The sequence below is a fragment of the Phacochoerus africanus genome, chromosome 13, assembly GCF_016906955.1.
Source record: "Phacochoerus africanus isolate WHEZ1 chromosome 13, ROS_Pafr_v1, whole genome shotgun sequence".
In the NCBI taxonomy this organism is placed as follows: domain Eukaryota; kingdom Metazoa; phylum Chordata; class Mammalia; order Artiodactyla; family Suidae; genus Phacochoerus; species Phacochoerus africanus.
Window position 1 is genome coordinate 4,378,031 of NC_062556.1, and position 21,692 is coordinate 4,399,722.

At 50.2% G+C, this 21,692-nt stretch overlaps 2 long non-coding RNA genes across 4 annotated transcripts; one reads left to right on the forward strand and one right to left on the reverse strand.

The window, feature by feature from the left end:
* Positions 1-3,736: 3,736 nt before the first annotated feature.
* LOC125113380 (uncharacterized) lies at positions 3,737-20,195 on the reverse strand. Its single transcript, XR_007131439.1, has 2 exons — positions 19,249-20,195; positions 3,737-4,416 (listed from the first exon to the last, which is right to left on the reverse strand). It is a non-coding gene; the product is annotated as an uncharacterized LOC125113380 (long non-coding RNA).
* On the forward strand, positions 7,065-21,372 carry LOC125113379 (uncharacterized). Of its 3 annotated transcripts, none has more exons than XR_007131437.1 (6): positions 7,065-9,738; positions 12,180-12,870; positions 13,246-13,356; positions 13,702-13,886; positions 13,962-14,088; positions 21,342-21,372. It is a non-coding gene; the product is annotated as an uncharacterized LOC125113379 (long non-coding RNA). The 3 variants fall into 3 exon arrangements; XR_007131436.1 differs by having other exon boundaries at positions 7,065-7,396; XR_007131438.1 differs by lacking the exon at positions 13,962-14,088 and having other exon boundaries at positions 7,065-7,396.
* The last annotated feature ends 320 nt before the right edge of the window (positions 21,373-21,692 follow it).

The window sequence follows — 21,692 nt, forward strand, 5'->3', positions numbered from 1 at the left end:
TTTAACCCTTTTTGGGGGGAGAAGTTGGGGGTTGGGTGGTGTTTTAAAGTAGCTTTTCCATTATTAGATAACAAAAGATACCACTCTGACTTCCATTAAAAAAAAATTTTTTTTTATTTTTTGGCTGTCCCCACGGCATGCAGGAGTTTCCGGTCAGGATCAAATCCACGCCACAGCAGAGACCTGAGCCAGAGCGTTGACAGTCCTGAGTCCTTAACTGCTAGGCCGCCAGGAGACTCCTCCATTTAAATTTGCACACAGCTTCTGTGTAACCAGGGCTGCAGGCTGGATCCTGTGAGTGACTCAGGGAAGACGGAGCCGTTCCCGGAGCAGGAAACAAGCGGTGCCCAAGACGGCGTCCGAACCCCGCCTGCCTGGTCTCCATCATCGCCGGGACTCATAGACTCGGGAGCAGCGACCGCTCCGCAGATGCTTCCCTTGAATCCTTAAAATAATCCTTGCAGAGAGGTGTTCCTTTTCCCACCTGGGAAACAAGAGTGAAGCCGGGCGGCTGGCGGAAGGCTCTTGGGGGACGGGAGCTGCACGTGGGCGCAGCAGTAAAGGGGGGCAGAGGGGGCTGGAAGGATAGGCTGGCGTTGAGGCCCCCACAGCCACTGCCCTGAGCTGCCCTGCGGGCTGGGAGCACTGTGGGTCCCACGTTTGTCTCTGTCCCAGGAGCCTCAGCGCGGCTCCAGCTGCTTGACAGTGGGCAGCTGTGTGTGGGCGATGGGCTGGGTGATGGGTTCAGAGTTCCTTTTTTACCAAAAGTTAATTGTGTGCAATTTTAAACATATGGAATGTTTTTTTACCCAGTGCCCCCAATTTATTACTACTTGTCCCTGGACCTCGGCTCCCACCTTGTTGGGTTGTTGCCAACAGACTGAGTGATGGGTGACGGGGCCCTATTCACCATTATGGCCTGCTGTCAAGTACAGGGCCTGGCACGTCCCAGGGTCCCCCCGTTTCCCGACTGTCATTTACAGAGTGGAAGGGGAGGCTCCCACACCACGTAGAAGAAGCCTTCAGAAGAAGCTGAGGACACTAACCCGGGCCACGCGGGTACGATGGTGCCGGGCCCTGAGCTGCCAGCGTCTGCGGGCCCCTTGCTAAGAATGAAGGACCAGGCCGGTCTCCGCCCTCCCGCGTCTTGTCTCAAGAGGAAGACACGCGATGTCACGTGAGGAAACGCGATCCTTTCCGTGCGCTTGCCTTGGGGGCGGGGTGGGAGGGCCATCGGCTCTGGGCCCAGGGAAGCAGAGGTCAGGAACCCAACAGAGGGTCCCCCCAGGGACCGCAGGAAGGGAGGGGGCTTCTGCAGAGAGGGACAGCCTTGGAGAAAGCCAGTGAGGTGGGACCGTGGACAAGGATCAGTGCGGCGGAGCGGGAAGAAGAGGCGTGTCACCAGTGGGGGACCTTCCCGGGGCCAGTGCTCGGGACTCAGGGTGCTTTTTCAGCCACCACGGCTGCAGCTTCAAAGGTACAGAAAACCTCTCTCTCCGTATCTGCAGCTCGCTGGCTGTTCACTGGCCCTGACACCCTCCCGCCTTGGGCAGTACTTAGACTTCGACTTAAGAGGGCATCTTAGGTCTGTTTTACTTCCTTCTATGCAGAAGGCACTTGAGAGCTTCGTGCAGCTCGCCAGCATTAAAGATGGGGAAGCTGGCCATTGCTTAGTTACCAAACGTGGCCTCTTAACTCTTGAATTTTCGAGCTGTGGTCCTCTTGTTCCACAGGAGACTTTTCAGTAAGTGCTGTGCACCTGTATCACCCATCCATCCACCCACCCACCCATCCCCTCACGGTATTTTGTGCCGTTCACACAGTTCCAGTGTAATCCACCCCTGAACACTTCAGTATATCATAAATTAAGAGTGTGATATTTGTATTTAATATTTTTAAGGTAAAAGATACTTAGGAGTTCCCTGGTGGTGCAGTGTGTTAAGGATCTGGCATTGGCACTGAGCAGCTCAGGTCATTGCCGTGGCGTGGGTTCAATCCCTGGCCCTGGCATTTCTACGTGCTTATGGGCATGACCAAAAGAAAAAGATACTTAAGAGTGAAATGCACACATCTTTGCATGCATGGATTCGCATCCATGAATTAATGTAGCCTTTTTAGAACTTGATGTATACAAAATAAAACAGCATGCGCCCTTTTGCATCTGGCTCCTTTCAGCATGATTTGGAAACTTGTTCATGGTGCTGCCTGTGTCTGTCTGTTCCTTTTTATCACTGAGTCCTGCTCCTTTGCATGGATATACCGGGGGCGGGGGGGGGGGGGGGGGTTCTGTCCTCTCAGATAAGTTCGTTTAAGTCCTTCCTGGACATATGTATTCATCTATCTTTGGAGAAGTAACTAGGAGTGAAATGTCTGTATCGTAGGTAGGTGTCTGTCTGGTTTTATAAGAAACTGCCAGACTTTGCAAAGTGGATATACTGTCTTAGATCCACCAGCAATGTCGCTCCACATCCTTAGATATGATTTTCTTTGTATTTATCCTGCTTGGGGTTCACTGATCTTGAATGTGGAAATTTACATCTCATGAAATTTGGGGAATATTTGGACATGAGTTTTTCAAATATATTTTCTGCCCCCTTCCATACTTAACTTCTGTACTTGTATTACAAGCAGACCTCGATTTGCTGTGATTCGCCTTATTTTATGCCACAGATACTGCACTTTTTTCAAAACGGTTTGTGGCAGCCCTGCCTCAGACTAGCTTATCAGTACCATTTCCAGCAGCATTTGTTCACTTCGTGTCACAACGAAGTATTTTAAACTTTTCATTATTATATTTGTTAGGGTAACTTGTGATCAATGATCTTTGATTTTTTTTTTTTTTTTTTTTAGGGCCACACTCACGGCATATGGAGGTTCACAGGCTAGGGGTCCAATCGGAGCTACAGCTGCCGGCCTACACCACAGCTACAGCAAAGCCAGACCCGAGCCACGTCTGTGACCTACACCACAGTCCATGGCAATGCTGGATCCTTAACCCACTGAGTGAGGCCAGGGATTGAACTCATAACATCATGGTTCCTAGTCAGATTCATTTCTGCTGTGCCATGACGGGAATTCTCATGATGTTACTATTGTAATTGTTTTGGCACTTTTAGCTATAAATATTTGGAAATTAATGTTTATACACTGTTTTTTTTAAGACACAACGCTACTGCACACTTAATAGCCTACAGTATCATGTAAATAGAACTTTTGTATGTGCACTGGGAAACCAAAAAATTTGCATGACTCATGTTATTGCAGTGATCTGCAACCAAGCCCACAGTCTCTGAGCTCTGCCTGTACACATATGTTAGACCTTTTGATGTTGGCCCAAAGCTACTTGAGACTCTTGACATTTAAAAACTCTCGGGAGTTCCCATCGTGGCTCAGTGGTTAACGAATCTGACTAGGAACCATGAGGTTGCGGGTTCGATCCCTGGCCTTGCTCAGTGGGTTAAGGATCCGGCGTTGCCGTGAGCTGTGGTGTAGGTTGCAGACGCAGCTCCGATCCTGTGTTGCTGTGGCTCTGGTGTAGGCCAGCGGCTACAACTCCGATTCGACCCCTGGCCTGGGAACCTCCATATGCCGAGGGAGTGGCCCAAGAAATGGCAAAAAGACAAAAAAAAATTTAAAATAAAAACTCTTTCTCTGTCTGGCAGATTGGGTAATTCGTATGTATCTGTCTTAAGGGTCACTGACTCTTCACCTGTCATTAATGATTTTCTCTTAAGCGTACTAGGACATCTTTTATTCAAACTTTTTTTCCATTCTAGAATCAGCTCTTGGCTCTTTCTTATAGTATGTTTCTTTGCTGAGATTTCCTACTGAGTGCATTTATTAAAAACTATTTTCCTTTACACCTTTGGACATAGTTACACCAGCTCTTTAACAACCCTTGCCTGCTGATTCCAACATCTGGATCTTTTCAGGATCAGTCTCTACTGACTGCCTGTCTCTTGAGTGCAGGCCTGGTAGTATTTGGACTGTATCCCACACTTGGTGAATAATACAGGTTAGAGACTCAGGATTTTGTTATGTTCCTCTGAGAAGTGCTGTTTTTAAAGAGAGGGACAGTTCACTGGCTAGAATTAAGCTTCCAGCTCTTCTCTGCGTCTCTTCCTTGTCCCCATGGGAAACAGCAGAGATCTTTGAAGCGCCCTCAGCTTAGCCGGGCTCCTTGGAGGGCGCTTTGCTTGCGCCTGGTTGCAGGATCAACCAGCGCCTTGGGCACTTACACACAGTGTTTGGATTCCCTCTCGGCCCCTCTTTCCTCGGATCCTCCCTCACGTTCCTTCTGCTCCGGTCACGCTGAGCTTGGTCCTCTTATTTTTTCAGCCAGGAGACGCTGGGATGAGCCAGCAAGACTCTGGGGTTCCTCTTCAAGTTCAGCTGCCCTGCTTGGCAGGATGGAGCCTGTCCTCAGGCAAAAAAAAGAAAGAAAAGAAAAGAAAAAGCCATTAAAAACAGGAAAGGCACCAAACTTCCTTCCAAGCATCAACTTCCTTTACCGTCTTCATTTCTGAGGCCTCTCCAGTGCCTCCAATAGTTGTGAAGTAAATTTTAGCCAGCTTATCATGTTTTTCTCTAAAGCACTGGGCTGGAATGGATTAGTTCTCCATCCCCAGGAGCCTCATTCTATAAATATTTGATGTAATGTTTATTTTAAAAATATTTTTACATGTAACTTTTAAAAAATGCAGACTGTTGTTGAATACCCAAATCCAACAGAAAACCAACAGTTTGATTTTTCTGCCAAGGCAAACTTGTTTTTGCAAGGACCCCGCAAGACAACTTGCGATGTCTTTATTTAGGTGGCACAGAAGGATTGCCCGCATGGTGAATTCTGTACCATGTCCTATTTGCATCTCCTTATGTCTGTGAATCAGGATGGAGCCTAAGGTGCAAGCAAACCACAGCATGCAAAGAATGTAGCAATTGAGACTTTAACAAATTGCCAGCCTTAACCCCAGTCTCAACTCTTTATGTTCCCTGAATAACAGTCACGTGTGCCCCGAGTGCCAGACTCTATTATTGGGGGTTCACTGGGGGAAAAAAAGTTCACTTTCTAAACGTTTCAAAACCACTGTTGGACATCATCGCTCTCTGATTTTCTGATCTTTAGACCAAGAAGTATTCACAGGGTGACAGCACATTGTCCTGTGTGCTAATTGTGTATCCTGCAAAGACAGCGTGAATACTGAGGTGTGTCAGAGCTTGCGAAGAGTTACCCAGTGAGTTTGCAGGTGTGAGCAACTTGGAGAGGTGTGTCGGCAGGGACCTGGATGGTAACGAGATGCGCCTTCAAAGTACACTTTCTCCACAGAGCTGACACCTGCTGGACGTTGATTTGCCAAAGCACGGTCGCTCTGTTGTGAACATGCACCCATGTCATGTTCCTGGACGCCCCCCCCATATTCACCCTGTGCACGCGGGATGCGAATAAGTAGCTTCAAACACAGAACCGTGGTGAGCGAGAGGGGGTGAGTTGGTGGATGACTCACCATGAAGAAAATCTGTGCTTTGCAAGTAACTTAAAACCTACCAAGTGGTGCTTCCCATGAAGCGACATTTGAAAGCATTTAATATTCTAGGATGTGCTGCCTCTGGTCTGGCTGAAAACCAGTTTCAACAGAAGTCAAGCAATTTAAGAACAGGGAGCCTCGGCGACCTGCTGGCGTGAGTGTAACTGAGCACTTGCGCGGGCCAGACGTTGCCTCCTGTGCGCGTCCGTGATGGTAGCTGGAAGTGTACCGTCTTGAAATTCAGCCTTTACAGTCTTGCTAAGTAATTAAATTAGGATGTTAACTTCCGGCCCCTTTGATTTGCAAGTTAGAGAGTTTCGATGGCACGTGCATGGAGGCAGAACTTGCATCAAGAGCCCCTGGGTCCCCCACTTCACCCGAGAGTACCCCCACCCCCCTGTGGCCAGCTTGCAGCTCCTCCATTCCCTGCCTGGCCAGACTCTGCCATACTAAGTCTTGAGGCCACACTGAGGGCACAGGAACCCAAGGCAGTTAAAGGAATTAAAACAGTGCACCCCCCCCCCACCCCCCACCGCTGCTGCTCAGCCCCCACCAAGTTTCTGGTGATGGGTCTTGGCTGCACAAAGCACATGGAGGCTTCTCATGGTCCCGGAGCAGGTAATGTGGTGCCATTTTTTTTGGTCTTTTTGCCATTTCTTGGGCCGCTCCCGCAGCATATGGAGGTTCCCAGGCTAGAGGTCCAATCGGAGCTGTAGCTGCTGGCCCACGCCACAGCCACAGCAACGCAGGATCCGAGCTGCGTCTGCAACCCACACCACAGCTCACGGCAATGCTGGATCCTTAACCCACTGAGCAAGGCCAGGGATGGAACCCGCAACCTCATGGTTCCTAATCGGATTCGTTAACCACTGTGCCACGACGGGAACTCCCATCTGTCCCCCTTGATGTCACTCACTGGACAGGCCTTCACCCTTCCCTGGCTGGCGTGGAGATGCTAGGCTGCTTCTCTGCTGTCTCTATCTCCATGGGGTCCCCTGGACGTGCGAGCACTCTGCTCTCCGAGGTTCCCTGTCTCCTCTGTGGCCGTGTCTCCTTCCCCGACCCCTCCCAGCGAGGTGGTAAATGCAGGTGCAGGGCCTGACCCGAGGCCCCGCTGGGACAGGCAGCTTCAAAGGCGGTGTGGAAAAAAGCCTTGGTTTTCCTTGGGTCATGAATTCGGCAGAGACGCTCTGGCGGGACTGGCAATGGTCTGTCACGGGGGCGGGAGGGGGGCGAAGGGGCTTCCCCTCGCCGAAAGCAGCCGCTCTGCAGAGCCCACCCGAGCAGGTGGCTCCCCAGCCGGTCCTCGGTCGGAGGGCACCCTAGGGCGTCCTTCCCCATGTAGTAACCAGCTGTTATTTTCTATTTTTAGGGCCGCACCTGTGACATGTGAACGTTTCTGGAGCTAGAGCTGCCGGCCTACACCACAACCACAGCAACCCCAGCTCCACACCACATCTGCCACCTACCCTGAAGCTGTGGCAACGCTGGATCCTTAACCTACTGAGCGCGGCCAGGGATCCAACCCGCATCCTCTTGGACACTGTGTTGGATGTTTAACCCACGAGCCACAGCAGCAACTCCAGTAACCGACGTTAAAGGGGAAAGAGAGTCCACAGTCTCAGGTTGGCCCCACCCCTCGTGACATGGTCATCTGCCCTCTGCTGAGACCAGTGGCCAGAGACTGATTTACAGCCTGGTGGGCCCTCGACCTCAGTACGAAGGAGACTGGGTTCAGTGCGGTGGCCCGGGGAGCCTGCCGCAGCCCCTGCCCCGCCACCCCCGGCTCTGCGCTGGACCGGGTCCCAGCCTCACACAGGAGGAGGGAGCAGCACTGCTCTGAGGCCACTGCAAGAAAGCGGCTCTGGAAAGTAGGTTGGCACAGATGCCTCCCTTCGGGGCGAGGGACAGGGAGGGGGGCTTGCTGTGTTCAGACTCTGGATGTGAACTCGGGGACCGTGAGAGGCCCGCCGGAGCGAGGAAAGGGGGACATGCCACTTTTGTTCAGCCTGGGCCACCAGCCCGGCGGCCAGGGGAGGTCCAGCGTCCCGATGGGGAGGACACTCAGACTGTCCCCCTCGGCAGAGCTGATGCAGGAGAAGCAACTGCTGTGTCCCCGAGGCCTGGCAGCGGGAGAAGCAAAGTGTGGGAGCTGGCGGGAGGCCGAGTCTCAGCCTGACCCATCTCTGCTGCGAGAGCGGCCAGCACAGCTGCATTTCCCAGCTGGACACAGGCGCTCAGGCTGGAGCTCTCAGGTCAGGGCAGGGCCAGGGTGGTGGGACCGCGGGCGAGGCTGTCCCCCTGTGCCAGGCCTCAGGCTAGGACGGCTGCGCTTGCTGTCTGACCTAACACAGGGATCCACTTCTCAGATGAGAACACTGAGGCCATGTGATCTGCCCAGGGCCAGGGGCCCACACCAGATCTTGAGGCCAGTCTGCTCTCCCTGCTTCAGGAGGACTGGGCGGGCAGCTCCGCCAGGCAGGACCGCAACGTGGAAAGTGGGGGGCTGGGGCTCAAACAGGCCCCAGAGGTAGATGGGTCCATGCAGGTGACAGTATGGCCATTGATGGTGGCAGGACTTAGCCAGAGCTCTGCTGGTCCCCTGATTTGGACTAAAAGCAAACTCTTCAGCATTCAAAGGCCTTGCTCCTCTGGGATCTCAGTGGTTGAGAACATCCGGGCGGGATAGGGGACCACGCGCAGCTCCCCCGTGGCTTTTTGGAAACTTTACAGAGAGTGGAATCCGCCTGACCCCAAAGCTGCGTTGTCAGGCTCCGAGCCCTGCCGAGGTCTGAGCAGCCGCGTCTAGGGAGGCAGGGACCTGGCCGAGGACCTGCCTGGGGAGCGGCACCACCCGGGGCGGGGCTGCGCTCCTGTGAGTCGCTGGTGGCTGGGACACTGGCCCTCTCTGCGCTCTGGATGGGCAGTGGCTGTTGTGGAGCACAGGCTCTGCAGGGCTTTAGGGCAGAGGTGGGGGTGTCAGAAGTGGCATCCGCGTGACCTAAGAGCAGGCCTGCATCTCAGGATGGGAGGTTCCGCGTGGACAGGAGGAGGCAGAGTAAGCGCTGCGGCCCCCCGCGGGGGAGGTGCGGTATTGGGCCTCTGATCTTGGGGTCCCTGTAAGTGACCAGGGTTCCGCCCGCGGGAGGGCGGGGCGAGGAGCGGCGCCCCTACCATCACCGAGTTGGAAGCCTGTGCTTCCACAGGGCCTCTGCCCCGCGGCAGCGTCTCCTGTTCTCCCGGGGCGTCCCGGCGCCCGCGCGTAGCACCGAGGCTGTTTGTACATTACGGCCTTCGGCGGAATTACATCACCCCTGGGGCCCCTGAAGGGGACAGTGGCTTCTGAGCCCCGGGCCGGTGGTCCTGGGCGGCCTCCGCCCCGGAAGAGACGCCCCGTGGACAGAGAAGCTGGGGTCCCGCTCCCCTCCTCCGTCCAGGTGCAGTGGGACCCCGCGGCGCGGTCGGCCTTCCTCTGCCAAAGCCGGTGTCGCCAGCGGCTAAGGGGCCTTCGGCGGGCGCCGCCCTGCGCTTCGCCGGGGAAGCACCGCCCCCCAGCGGCCAGAGGGTGGCGCGGCGTCCCTCCCGCAGCGGGTCCTCGCGCCTCGGTTCCTTCCATCCAGCCTGGGCTCCTTCAGCCTGGGAGTGAATCGGGACTCGGTCTCCGAGGGCGACCAGCAGACATCTGTCAAAGCGAAGACTGCACATACTTGTGGTGGAGCAAGAACTTATCCAGACTGGATTTTCCAAAAGCGCAAGGCTGGTCTTTGTGGGCCAAGTGCTCCTCCAGGGCTTTGCCTCCGCTGGCAGGAGTGGACTCCTCTCCCCTGGGGGCCGCCTCGCCACGGGCCTGACTTCCCAGGTGAAGACGTCACCAACGCAGGGAAGCCCCGGGTCCCTCTCAGAATGGCCACCTCTGGGGCTCAGCCACCCAGTTGTCAGGAAGCCCAGGCGCCCGAGAGGCCACGTGCAAAGTCCAGTCCCAGCCAGCAGCCCCTGCCAGCCCTGTGAGCAGGCCAGGCCTCTAAAGAGGCCCCGAGTTCGTGCCATGAACGGCCACCACCGAGGCCCCTGGAGCAGGGTCTATGCTCCCCACCTGCCCAGACTGCACAGTTGTGAGCCAAGATGAATGCTGCCATTGTTGTCGGTTACTCAGATTTGGGGTGATCTGATACCCACCCGGAGAGGCTGAGACAGATTCCGGTAACGGCAACAGGTAGGTGTTTCGGAGTTATGTGCACACACGCAAAGTGACAAATTTTCGCCAGTTTGGTTTGCAGCACCCAAAGACTGGAGACCACCTACTGTTCCGCCAACAGGGCACAGGTCAAACTACAGTCCACACACAGCGGAGTCCTTGGCAACGAGACAAAGGACGAGCAGGTTTCAAAGGAATCAATACGCTTTTCAAGATAAATCATAAAGTGAGAAAATGAGCAGCAGGGAAACGTGCATACGTGCTATCCTTTAGGGAGAAGGAAAATAACGCGTCTCTTTAGATGGGGATGTCCTTCTGAAAGGACCCGGGCGCGGAGGCAGGGCCTCGGCTGCTCCCTTCTCCACCCGCCAACGTTGTGCGCAAGTACACATCCACCTGCCTGAAAAACCGACCAATCATTTTAAGTGTATAAAGGCCTTCTGATCTGCTGGACAGGATGAGAGAGAGAAATGCACCTTATTCTTCTACTGTTTAGACAGAGTGAAGCATGACAGTGAAGAGGGAAGATCTCTAGTCGGACTGCGGGGGTTCAGGTCCTGCCTCTGCCCTTGACCTTGGGCAAGTTACTCAAATGACCAGGTTTTTTTAGCTGGTTGACCTTAAGCCTGTTCTTTTTTTTTTTGTCTTTTGACTTTTGTCTGTCGTTGTTGTTGTTGTTGTTGCTATTTCTTGGGCCGCTCCCGCGGCATATGGAGGTTCCCAGGCTAGGGGTTGAATCGGAGCTGTAGCCACTGGCCTACGCCAGAGCCACAGCAACGCGGGATCTGAGCCGTGTCTGCAACCTACACCACAGCTCACGGCAACGCCGGATCGTTAACCCACTGAGCAAGGGCAGGGACCGAACCCGCAACCTCATGGTTCCTAGTTGGATTCGTTAACCACTGTGCCACGACGGGAACTCCCTGTTCTTCTTTTTAAAAAATTGTACTTGACTGACAATGTTGGGTTCATTTCTGCCGTACAGCACAGTGAATTCATTATATGTATTTATCTCTTTTTAAGATACTCTTTTCCATGCTGGTTTCTCGTAGGACACTGGCCGCAGTTCTCTGTGCTGTACAGTAGGCCCGTGTTTACCTGCTCTGGGTATAACAGCTTCTATCTGCTGACCCCAAACGCCCCGTCCGTCCCACTCTCTCCCCCTTGGCAGCCCCAGGTCTGTTCTCCTTGTGTGTGAGGCTGCTTCTGTTCTGGAGGCAGGTTCATTTGCGCCACATTTTAGATTCCACATAGAAGTGCTCTCATACGCTACGACCAGTTCTTTCGTTTCTCCTCTGTACAGTGGAGCGTGATAATGCATTCAGTTCAAGATAGCTGGCAACTTGTGTGAATTATTTAGAAACAGTTTCCAAACATATGAGGACTCGTAGGTTTTTTGGTTGGTTTTTGATTTCTAGCTTTATTGCATTTCTTTGTAGTTCTAGAACAGGCTTCTCATGATTTCGCACAGGCTGGGTATGAAATCTGATGAGACTGACTTCGAGACCTCGGCATAGGGCACATTTGGGGAAATTATATACAGGAAGGAAGTAGATGCAGTGTTTTCTATCTGTCCACTACTTTAAGGTTTTTGTATTGTCAGCTCTTCTATATTGCTACTGATTTTTTTTTTTTTTAATCATGAAGAGGACGTGTTTAAAATACTCCACTAAGCATTTGGACTGGTATCTATTGATTTCTGTGGTTCTGTTTAACTTTCCTTCCCATATTTGATGCACGTCTCTAGGGTTTGTGATCTCATGCCCTCTGTGTGTAATGCCTACTATGTACACACGTGGCGGGCATCGTTCTAATTGATTTAAATACATGCAGCTCGGTTCGCCTCTCAACCACCCTACGAAGCAGTTTCTTTAGTATTCATCGTGCACGTGGAAACTAAAAAAGTCAGAGACTAGGAATTTGCTGAAGATTACACATACAGGAAGTAGCCGAACTGGGACTGGAACAGGCTCTGAAATCTGTGCTTTTACCCAAAATTTTACATCGTTCTCGTGAATGAGTGTCTGTCACTGTGATATGAGCTTCTTTGCCTTAGATCTCTTATTAAACAAAATATTTGTTTAACATTAATGTGACTTAATATTTACGACAGGTAAATATCATTTTAATTAAAACTAAGGTTAACTTATTAAATAGTTGATTGACGTGTTAATATTCACGTTACTAGTATTAGTCTTGCCCCAGCAGCTCTCTGTTCACATCTCGCGGTATCTCCCGTCCTCTTGCTCTCAACCATCTGTATTCTTCTCCTTTACGTAGACCTCGTTCGCAAATAGGACTTTTTCCTGTATTGACACTTGTGTGTTGCCATTGGAAAAACTTTGACGGGTCATTGCTCTTAAGAATTACAATATGAAAACTTAATCTATCACAGTCTAAAGTTAGTCAAGAATTTCCCCTGAGGGATGAAAAATACTTGTTTTCTGACACACCCACAGGCTGGTCAGAACCCGAGTGGCCAGGTCCCTGGGGACGACGGTCAGGTGCCTGCAGCCTGGATGCCGCCCGTCCCTTCCCTCCTTCGGGACCGAGGGCCTTCGCAGCCTTTGTCCCGGCTCAGTCGGCTCAGCTGCCCGAGGCAAGTACCAGAGTGTCGGGGCTTAAACAGCAGAGACGTGTGTTCTCACGGCTCCAAAGGCCTCAAGTCCACGATCAGGGCGCCCGCGTGACCAGATTTCCGTGGGGCACCTCTTCCTGGCTTGCGGCCGCCACCTTCCCCGTGTCCTCGGCTGCAGGGCGGGGAGGACTCTGGGGTGTCGTCTCATGAGCGCGCTGGTCCCATCACAAGGGGCTGAAGGCGGTCGGTTCTGCGTCCGGACCTGGGTCTGAGCGGGCAGGTCCTTGGAGGCAGGGGGGCCGCTGGTCTGCTCTCTAACCGCTGCCGGATGGGCTGGAAGGACACTTCGGGAGACCCCGGGGAGGGGGCAGACTGTGTGGACGGAGCTGTTAAGGTGGCTGTCACCTCTCTCACCTGGCAGCTCCCCCCCGCCAGCCTCCTCTGCTTCACGGAGCTGGGAGAGCCGTGGACTCGGAAACACAGTCACAGAAAGGGGTTGAGAGCTGTCTGGCTCCCGTGAAACAGAAATCGAGGCCAGGGGGAGCTGGACCAGCCACCGGGGCCAGGCGGAGGTGGGGCTCTGCGCCTCGGCATCCTGAAGGTTCTCTTGGGGGCGGGAGAATGGGGGTACCAGAGAGGGAGGGGGGCTGTCAAGGGAGGGGCACTGGCTCAGCCGTCGCTCCCGAGGCCCCGAGGATGGTGGCCAAGGAGAATTGTGACCCTGCCTCACAGCACGTGTCCTCCGCTCCCCTCACCTCCCAACCATCCCTGGGGCACCATCCCTGGGCCGACAGGAGGGGAGGGAGGGAGACCAGTGACACCCTGGAAGAGAGGGGACCCAGAGCAGGGCACAGGGAATGGCCAAAGGCAGTTCAAGCGACAGAACAAACGGGCCACCCCCACGGGTCTAAGACTCTGATCCTACACTGTGACCTTACTGCCCGCAGCTTCATCAGGCCCTCCTGGTTTTGTCCTTCACCTTGTTGAAGACTCGGGACTACGTGTCCCCGGAAAGAGAATTAAGGACACATGTACCACCAGCCAGTCTGATACTGCAGGTGAGTGTCAGATGCAAAGCAACTCGGCAGGGGGGCTGTCCCGTGGAAGGTTTTGGAGAATTGTTTTCTGAAGCAACGGCTTTGATTCTAAATACTTAATCACTTCCAAGCTGCAGTCTCCTCTGAAGCGAAGATCCACCTGTAAGCTCCACAAGCACCAGCAGGAAGCTGTGCTGCCTACATCTGTCCCACAGGTTCCCAGGGCCTGGTTCTAGGAGGCAGACATCTCGGCTCTGCCCTTGACCGTGACCTGGGGCCGAGCTGGAGCAGAAGGTCCAGGTGGAGGCCCCCAGCGCCAGAGTAATGATCGCCTGGGGCCGGGTCTCCAGAGTCCTGTCTCCGCAGGTTTCACACCAGGAGTGAAAGCTGTCCGGGTGCAGAAGCACCGCTGTCTTCATGTCCCTGGATTCGTCACAATTCCCCAGAGAAACAGAAGCCGGGCGGCCATGGCTTCCCGGTGGAGCCTGGACATCAGCGTGGAGCTTCTAGGAAGAGCCTGACGTTCTGATAACAGACTGGAGTTGCTTAAGGTCAGTATTAGTAACTGACCTGTATTTTCTCCACTCAAGACCGCACCTCATCTCCAGCTTTGTATTGTATTTTAGCCTGAAGAGACCTTGGCTGTCTCCCTTCTCATCCTGTGACAGTGTCCTGTGAAGACAAAAGTTACGGTGGCCACTGTCCATGAATCAGTGACTTTGCAGGCGGGATGAAGTATCCGACTCTTCCCAGGTCTCTCTCTTTTTTTTTAACTCAGTGGATCTTAGTATAATTACAGTTGTGCAAAAGCATCATCACAACCCACAACATTTCCACTCCAAACCCCCAGCCCATCCCTCCCCGCCCCAACCTGTCACCTTTGGTAACCACAGTTTTTCAAAGCCTGTGAGTCAGTTTCTATCCTGCAAATAAGGTCACTGTATCCTTTGTTCATATGCGCTGCATAAGGTCACATGCTGTCCACATGTAAGTGACAGCATATGGCACTGGTGTCTTGCCAACTTCACTTGGCATGATAATCTCTAGGTCCATCCATGTTGCTACAAATGCCGTTATTTCCTTCCTTTTAATGGCTGAGTAATATTCCATGGTGTATATGTACCACATCTTCTGGATCCACTCCTCTGTCGATGGACATTTAGGTTGTTTCCATGTCTTGGCTATTGTAAATAGTGCTGCAGTGAACACTGGAGTACCTGTGTCTTTTCGAGTCATGGTTTTCTCTGGATAGATGCCCAGGAGTGGGACTGCTGGATCAAATGGTAGTTCTGTGTTTAGTTTTTTGAGGAACCTCCATACTGTTTTCCATAGTGGTTGCACCAATTTACGCTCCCACCAACAGTGTGTATGTAATAAGGTTCCCTCTTCTCCACACCCTCTCCAGCACTTACTGTTTGTAGACTTTTTGATGATGGCCATTGCGATTGGTGTAAGGTGTTAGCTCATAGTAGTTTTGATTTGCATTTCTCTAATAACTAGTGATATTGAACATCTTTTCATGCGCCTACTGGTCATGTGGTATGTCTTTTTTTGAGAATTGTCTGTTTAGAGCTTCTGCCCATTTTTTGATGGGGTTGTTTGTATTTTTGGTATGGAGCTGCAAGAGGTATTTATATATTTTGGAGATGAATCCCCTGTCAGTCACTTCACTTGCAAATGTTTTCTCTCATTTTGTGGGTTGTCTTTTTGTTTTGTTTAGGGTTTCCTTTGGCATGCAAAAACTTTTAATTAGATCCTATTTGTTTACTTTTGCTTTTATTGTCATTACTCTAGGAGGTGAGTCTAAGATGTTGTTTTGGTTTATGTTGAAGGGTGTTCAGGCTATGTTTTCCTCTAAGAGTTTTATAGTATCTGGTCTTATATTTAGGTCTTTAATCCATTTTGAGCTTATTTTTGCGTATGGTGTTAGGGAATGTTCTACTTTCATTCTTTTCCATGTAGCTGTCCAGTTTTCCCAGCACCACTTATCAAAGGGACTGTCTTTTTCTCCAGTGTATATTCTTGCCTCTATTGTCATAGATCAGTTGACTGTAGGTGCATGGGTTTAATTCTGGGCTTTCTCTCCTGCTCCACTGATCCATATTTGTGCTTTTGTGCCAGGACCATACTGTTTTGATGGTTATAGCTTTGTGGTATTGTCTGAAGTCAGGGGGCCTGCTTCCTCCACCTCCGTTTTTCTTTCTCAGGATGGCTTTGGCTATTCTGGTCTTCTCTGTTTCCAAACAAACTTTAAGCTATTTTGTTCCTGTTCTGTGAAAAATGCCGTTGGTAATTTGGTAGGCACTGCACTGACTCTCTAGACTGCCTTGGGTAGTACAGTCATTGGAAATAATGATTCTTCCAATCCAAGAGCAAGCTATGTATCTTTCCATCTGTTTGTGTCATTGATTGCTTTCATCAGCATCTTATAGTTTACACAGTACAGGCCTTTTGTCTCTTTAGGCAGGTTTATTCCTAGATAGTTTATCCTTTTTGATGCAATGGTAAATGGGACTATTTCCCTGATTTCTCTTGCTGATATTTCATTGTTATTATATAGACATGCAGTTGATTTCTGTGTATTAATTTTTTATCTTGCAACTTTACCAAATTCATTGATGTGCTCTGACAGTTTTCTGGTAGTGTCTTTAGGATTTTCTAGGTATTGTATCATGTCATCTTCCTTTCCAAGTTGGGTTCCTCTTCTTTCTTTTTCTTCTCTGATTGCTGCAGCTAGGACTTCCAAAACTCTGTTGAACAGTAGTGGTGAGAGTGGACATCCTTAGTGGGAATTCTTTCAGTTTTTCAGCATTGAGAATGATGTTATTACCTATGGGTTTGTCATATATGGCCTTTCTTATGTTGAGGAAGGTTCCCTTGATGCCCAATTTCTGGAGGGTTTTTAATCAGAAATGGGTGTTGCATTTTGTCCAAAGCTTTTTCTGCATCTAATGAGAGGATCATGTGGTTTTTATTCTTCAGTTTGTTAATGTGGTATATCACACAGATTTATTTGTGGATATTGAAAACTCCCTGCATCCCTGGGATAAATCCCACTTGATCATGATGGACAATCTTTTTAATGTATTGCTAGATGCAGTCTGCTAGTATTTTATTGAGGATTTCTGCATCTATGTTCATCAGTGATATTGGCCTGTAATCTTCTGTTCGTGTGGTATCTTTATCTGGTTTTGGCATCAGGGTGATGTTGGCTTCCCAGAATGAGTTTGGGAGTATTCCTTCCTCTGCAGGTTTTTTTTTTTTGGGGGGGGGGGGGGATAGTTTCAGAAGGATAGGTGTTAATTCCTCTCTAAATTTGATAGATTTTACCTGTGAAGCAATCTGGTCTTGGGCTTTTTGTTTGTTGGAAGTTTTCTAATCACAGTTTCAATTTCACTGGAACTGATTGGTCTGTTCATCTTTTCTATTTTGTCTTGGTTTAGCCTTAGAAGACTGTACGTTCCTAAGAATCTGTCCATTTCTTCTAGGTTGTCCGTCTTTACTGGCATATGGTTGCTTGTAATAGTCTCTTATGATCCCTTGAACTTGTGTGATGTCTAATGCCCCCTTTTTGATTTCTAAATTTATTGAGTCCTTTTTCTTGTTAACCTGGCTAAGGGTTTATCAATTTTGTTGCTCTTTCAAAGAACCAGCTTTCAGTTTCATTGATTTTTTTCCTATGGTTTGTTTCTATTTCATTGATTTCTGCTTTGATCTTTATGATTTCTTTCCTTCTGCTAACTTTGGGTTTTGTCTGTTTTTTTCTCTACTTATTTTAGGTGTAAAGTTAGGCGGTTTATTTGAGGTGTTTCTTGTTTGCTGAGGTGGGCTTGTATTGCTCAAAACCTCCCTCTTAGAACTGCTCTTGCTGCATCCCATAGGTGTTGGATTGTTGTGTCTTTGTTGTCATTTGCTTCTAGGTATTTTTTATTTCCTCTGATTTCTTCAGTGATCCATTGGTTGTTTAGTAGCATGTTATTTAGTCTCCACATGTTTGTGCTTTTGCTGTTGACAGTCACATAGTCTTGTAGTGAGAAAATATGGCTGATATTAGTTTTCTTAAATTTACCAATGCCTGATTTGCGGCCCAGAATGTGATCTGCCCTAGAGAATGTTCTGTGTGCACGTGAGAAGGATGTATTCTGCTGCTTTTGGCTAGAATGTTCTATAAACTCTATTAAATCCATCTGGTCTAGTGCATCGTTTAAGGCCTGTGTGTCCTTGTTGACTTTCTGTCTGGATGATCTGTCCATCGCTGTAAGTGGGGTGTTAGAGTTCCCCGCTCTCACTGTGTTACTGTCAAGTTCTCCCCTTAAGGTGGCTGGCAGTTGCCTTCTAAGTGAGGTGATCCTATGCTGGGTGCATATATAATTGTTACATCTGCTTCTTGGGTTGATCCTTTGATTGTTATGCAGCGTCCTTCTTTGTCTCTTATAATAGTCTTTAAGGCCTCTTTTGTCTGGCAGGAGGATTGCTCCTCCAGCTTTCTTTGGATTTGCATTTGCCTGGAATATTGTCTTTCATCCCCTCACTTTGAATTTGTATGTGTGCCTAGAACGGAAGTGGTTCTGTTGAAGATGGCACACATGTGGGTCTTGTTTTTGTATCCATTCAACCAGTGCACGTCTTCTGCTTGGGGCATTAAGTCCATTTACAATCAAGGTAACTACTGATGTGTGTGCTCTTAGTGACACTTGTATTGTTTTGGTCTTTTTTCTTCCCTTCTCCTCTTGTGGTTTGATGACTGACTTTCGCGTTGTGGGTTTGGATTGCTTTTTCTTGTTCGTGAGTATATCTGTTGTGGATTTTTAGTTTGTGTTACCATGAAGTTTTGGTATTAGGAATGTATGAATACACACACACACACACACACACACACACACACGATTAAGTTGCTGGTGTCTTAATTGCAAGTGCGTCTCCAGCATCCTCCCTCGAACCCTCCTCTTCTCGTGATCCCTGGTTTTGGCAGCATCTTTGTGTGTGGATGATTTCCTGCATTTACCATGTTGATGCCTTTACCGGTGAGCCTTATCACTTGTAATATTTGTGCTTCTAGTTGTCACTTTTTCTTTTCCACCTAGAGAAGTTCCTTTAGCATTTGGGGTAAAGCTGGTTTAGTGGTGCTGAATTCTCTTTGCTCCTGCTTGTCTGCAAAGCTTTTGATTTCTCCTTCAAATCTGAGTGAGAGCCTTGGCTGGGTAGAGTAATCTTGGTTGGAGGTTTTTTTCCTTTCATCACTGTAAGGATATTGTGCCGCTCCCTTCTGGCCTGCACAGTTATTTTCTTTCTTTCCCTGGCTGCTTTCAGTATTTCCTTTCTGTCTTTAATTTTGGTCAGTTTGATTAATGTGTGTCTGGGAGTGTTCCTCCTTGGGTTTATTTTCTATGGCACTCTTGTGCTTCCTGGATTTGAGTGACTGACTCCTTTCCCAGGTTAGGGAAGTTCTGAGCTATGATGAGTGGGCCCAGATTTTTCCAAAATGACCACCGCTAGAGGCGTTCACAGTGATGAGCATCCCGAGACCTCTGCCTCCAAAGCCCTTCCCCCACAACGAGCCACAGTCACACCCTGTTTTCCCAGGAGATCCTCCAAGAACCACAGGCAGGTCTGACCCCGATTCTTGTGGAGTCTCTGCTCTGCCCTGGGACCCAGGGCACACGAAATCCTGTGTGCACTTTTCAGGAGTGGAATCTCTGTGTGCCCCAGTCCTGTGGAGCTCCCACTGACCCTCAACACCAAATGCTTGGGGGGCTCCTCCCCCCAGTGCCGGATCCCCAGGCGTGGGGACCTGACAAGGGGCTCAGAACTCTCACTCCCGTGGTGAGCCTCTGCGATATAGTGACTTTCTAGTCTGTGGGCCGCCCACCCGGCTGGCATGGGGTTGCTTATACCACAGAATGGCCCTCTTACCATCTCCGTGTGGCCTCCTCTTTGTCTTCTGGAGTAGGACATCTTTCTTGATGGTTTCCAGACTGTTTTGTTGAAGGTTGTTCAGCAGCTGGTTGTAATTTTGTTGCTTTTATGACAGAAGGTGAGCTCTGGTCCTTCCACTCTGCCATCTTAATCTCGTCCGACCTGCTTTATACTTTGGGCATATAAAGAATTACTACATCTTCCTGGTATGTTAAACTTTTCATGATTATGAACTATTCCTCTTTATCTACGATAGTTCTGATTCTACTTTCATCCTAAAACACAGTATCTAATATTAATAGAGCAGTACTAGCTTTCTCTTGGTTAGTGTTTGCATGCTCTCTTTGAATCCTTTTCTCTTGAACTTGCTAGATCCTCCTTGTATTTTAGCTGTGTCTCTTGTGAACAGCCTATAGCTCGGTTGTGTTTTTATCCAGTCTGGCGAACTGTGTATTAATGGGTGCTCTGCTTCCTGTCCTTTGGGTCTTCAGTAAACAAGTCCACTTGTAATTGTCAGTTATGTTGAGGGCGGTGGGAGGAAAGAGCAGGAGGTGGTGACGAGGCCGGTGTGTGCGGGGAGAGGGGCTTGCGGGGCAGAGGTTGCTCTGTGCATGAAGGACCTCAGCCCGGAGAGAACGTAGCAATTTCAAGGATGAAAACCAAAGGCCAGCAGGCATGAGTGCAGTGAGCCAGGTGGAGGGGGGTGCTGCCAGTGGACAGAGGCTGCCCAAGGAGGGAGGTGCTGCCATGGGTGCTGCCAAGCATTGGGATGTATGTTGAAATGTGTTGCATGAGAAAATATACCAGGATTTCCAAGACCTAGGGGGGAAAAAAGGTCAGCTCTCTCAGCAACTTTTTATTTTGATTTCGTGTCACAATATTATTTGGATATACTCTACTGGGTTCAATATATATATATATATATTGCTTCTTAGGGCTGCATTTGCAGCATATGCAAGTTTTCGGGCTAGGGGTTGAATCGGTGCTACAACTGCTGGCCTACACCACAGCCACACTGGATGCTCAACCCACTGAGTGAAACCAGGGATCGAACCAGCATCTTCATGGATACTAGTCAGGTTTGCAACCTGTTGAGCTACAACGGGAACTCCAACATTAATTTCACTTTAAAAAAACTTTGCAGTGTGGCTACTAGAAGTATAAAGTAACACCTGCAGGTCACATTCGCAGTCTGCATTGTCACTTTTCTGGAGGGTGCTGAATATTGCAGTGGTTTCATGTGGGGGTGGTATGTAAATCACCAGGCCCTTGGCAAGGGGCAGATTTCAAGGAAGCAAGGGGACACCAAGAGGTCAGTGAGAAGGCAATGCCTCACCTGACAGAGCGGGAGAGAGGCAGATGGCATCCACACGTGTCTTGGAGGGTATGTCGGAGGCTCCTGCTCCTGAGCCCCTGGGAAGGAGCCTGTGGCCAAGTCCTTGTCTCCTGTGTGTGCCATGTAAGTATTTGCCTACGTCTCTTAGCACATATTGGTAACTGTGCCAGCCAGAGAGCCACCCACTGTCACCTTTAAGATATGGACAAACCCCTCACCTGAGCATTTATATGAATCATGGGAACAGTTCAATTTTGAGCTGGAGGGCAAGGGATCTAATATCCAATATCTTGATCGATCCATCAAGAGCTTAGTTCCTTGCACACATTCAATAGTTATACAACTTCGTCGGTTATTAAAGCTCTGCTTATTTGTTTACATATGCAAGTATATTTATTGCAGCACCGAAACAGTCTATACCTCAGTAAGACACTGGTGAAATTACAGTGTATAGACACACTGGAAACTACATGTCATAGGTAAAGCGTGAGGGCGCTTTCTGTGCATGAACACGGGATGCTCCGAGGTGTGCTTAAGTGAAGAAAGCAAGACACAGGCCCTGTGCTGCCGATGCAGATGCTCTGAAAGGCGGGTGGGTGGAGGAACAGCTCCGGGAGAAGAGGCCGCCCGGTCCCACTGGTTCCCGCAGGGAGAGTCTGGCTGGCTGGTGGAGCAGAGCGGCTGGGACAGGTTGCCTCATACCCTTTCCATCTATGAACCTCTGCCCCCCCCCCACCCCTTTTTTGCTTTTTAGGGCTGCGCCTGGAGCATGTGGACACGAGGACATTCCCAGGCTAGGAGCTGAACGGGAGCTGGAGCTGCCGGCCTACGCCAGAGCCATGGCCACGCCAGATCCGAGCCACATCTGCGACCTACCCCACAGCTCGCGGCAACACTGGATCCTGAACCCACCGACCGAGGCCAGGGATCGAAGCTGCGTCCCCAGGGATGCTAGTCAGATTCGTTTCTACTGAGCCACCACGGGAAGGGTTTGCCCTCTCCTGCCGGAGTCCTGGGAGTGGGCGATGCTGCTCACTCTGTGACGATGACAGATGGTCTCCTGCGTGTGGGTTCCTCTCTTTGTAAAACTGCACTTGACTGCGAC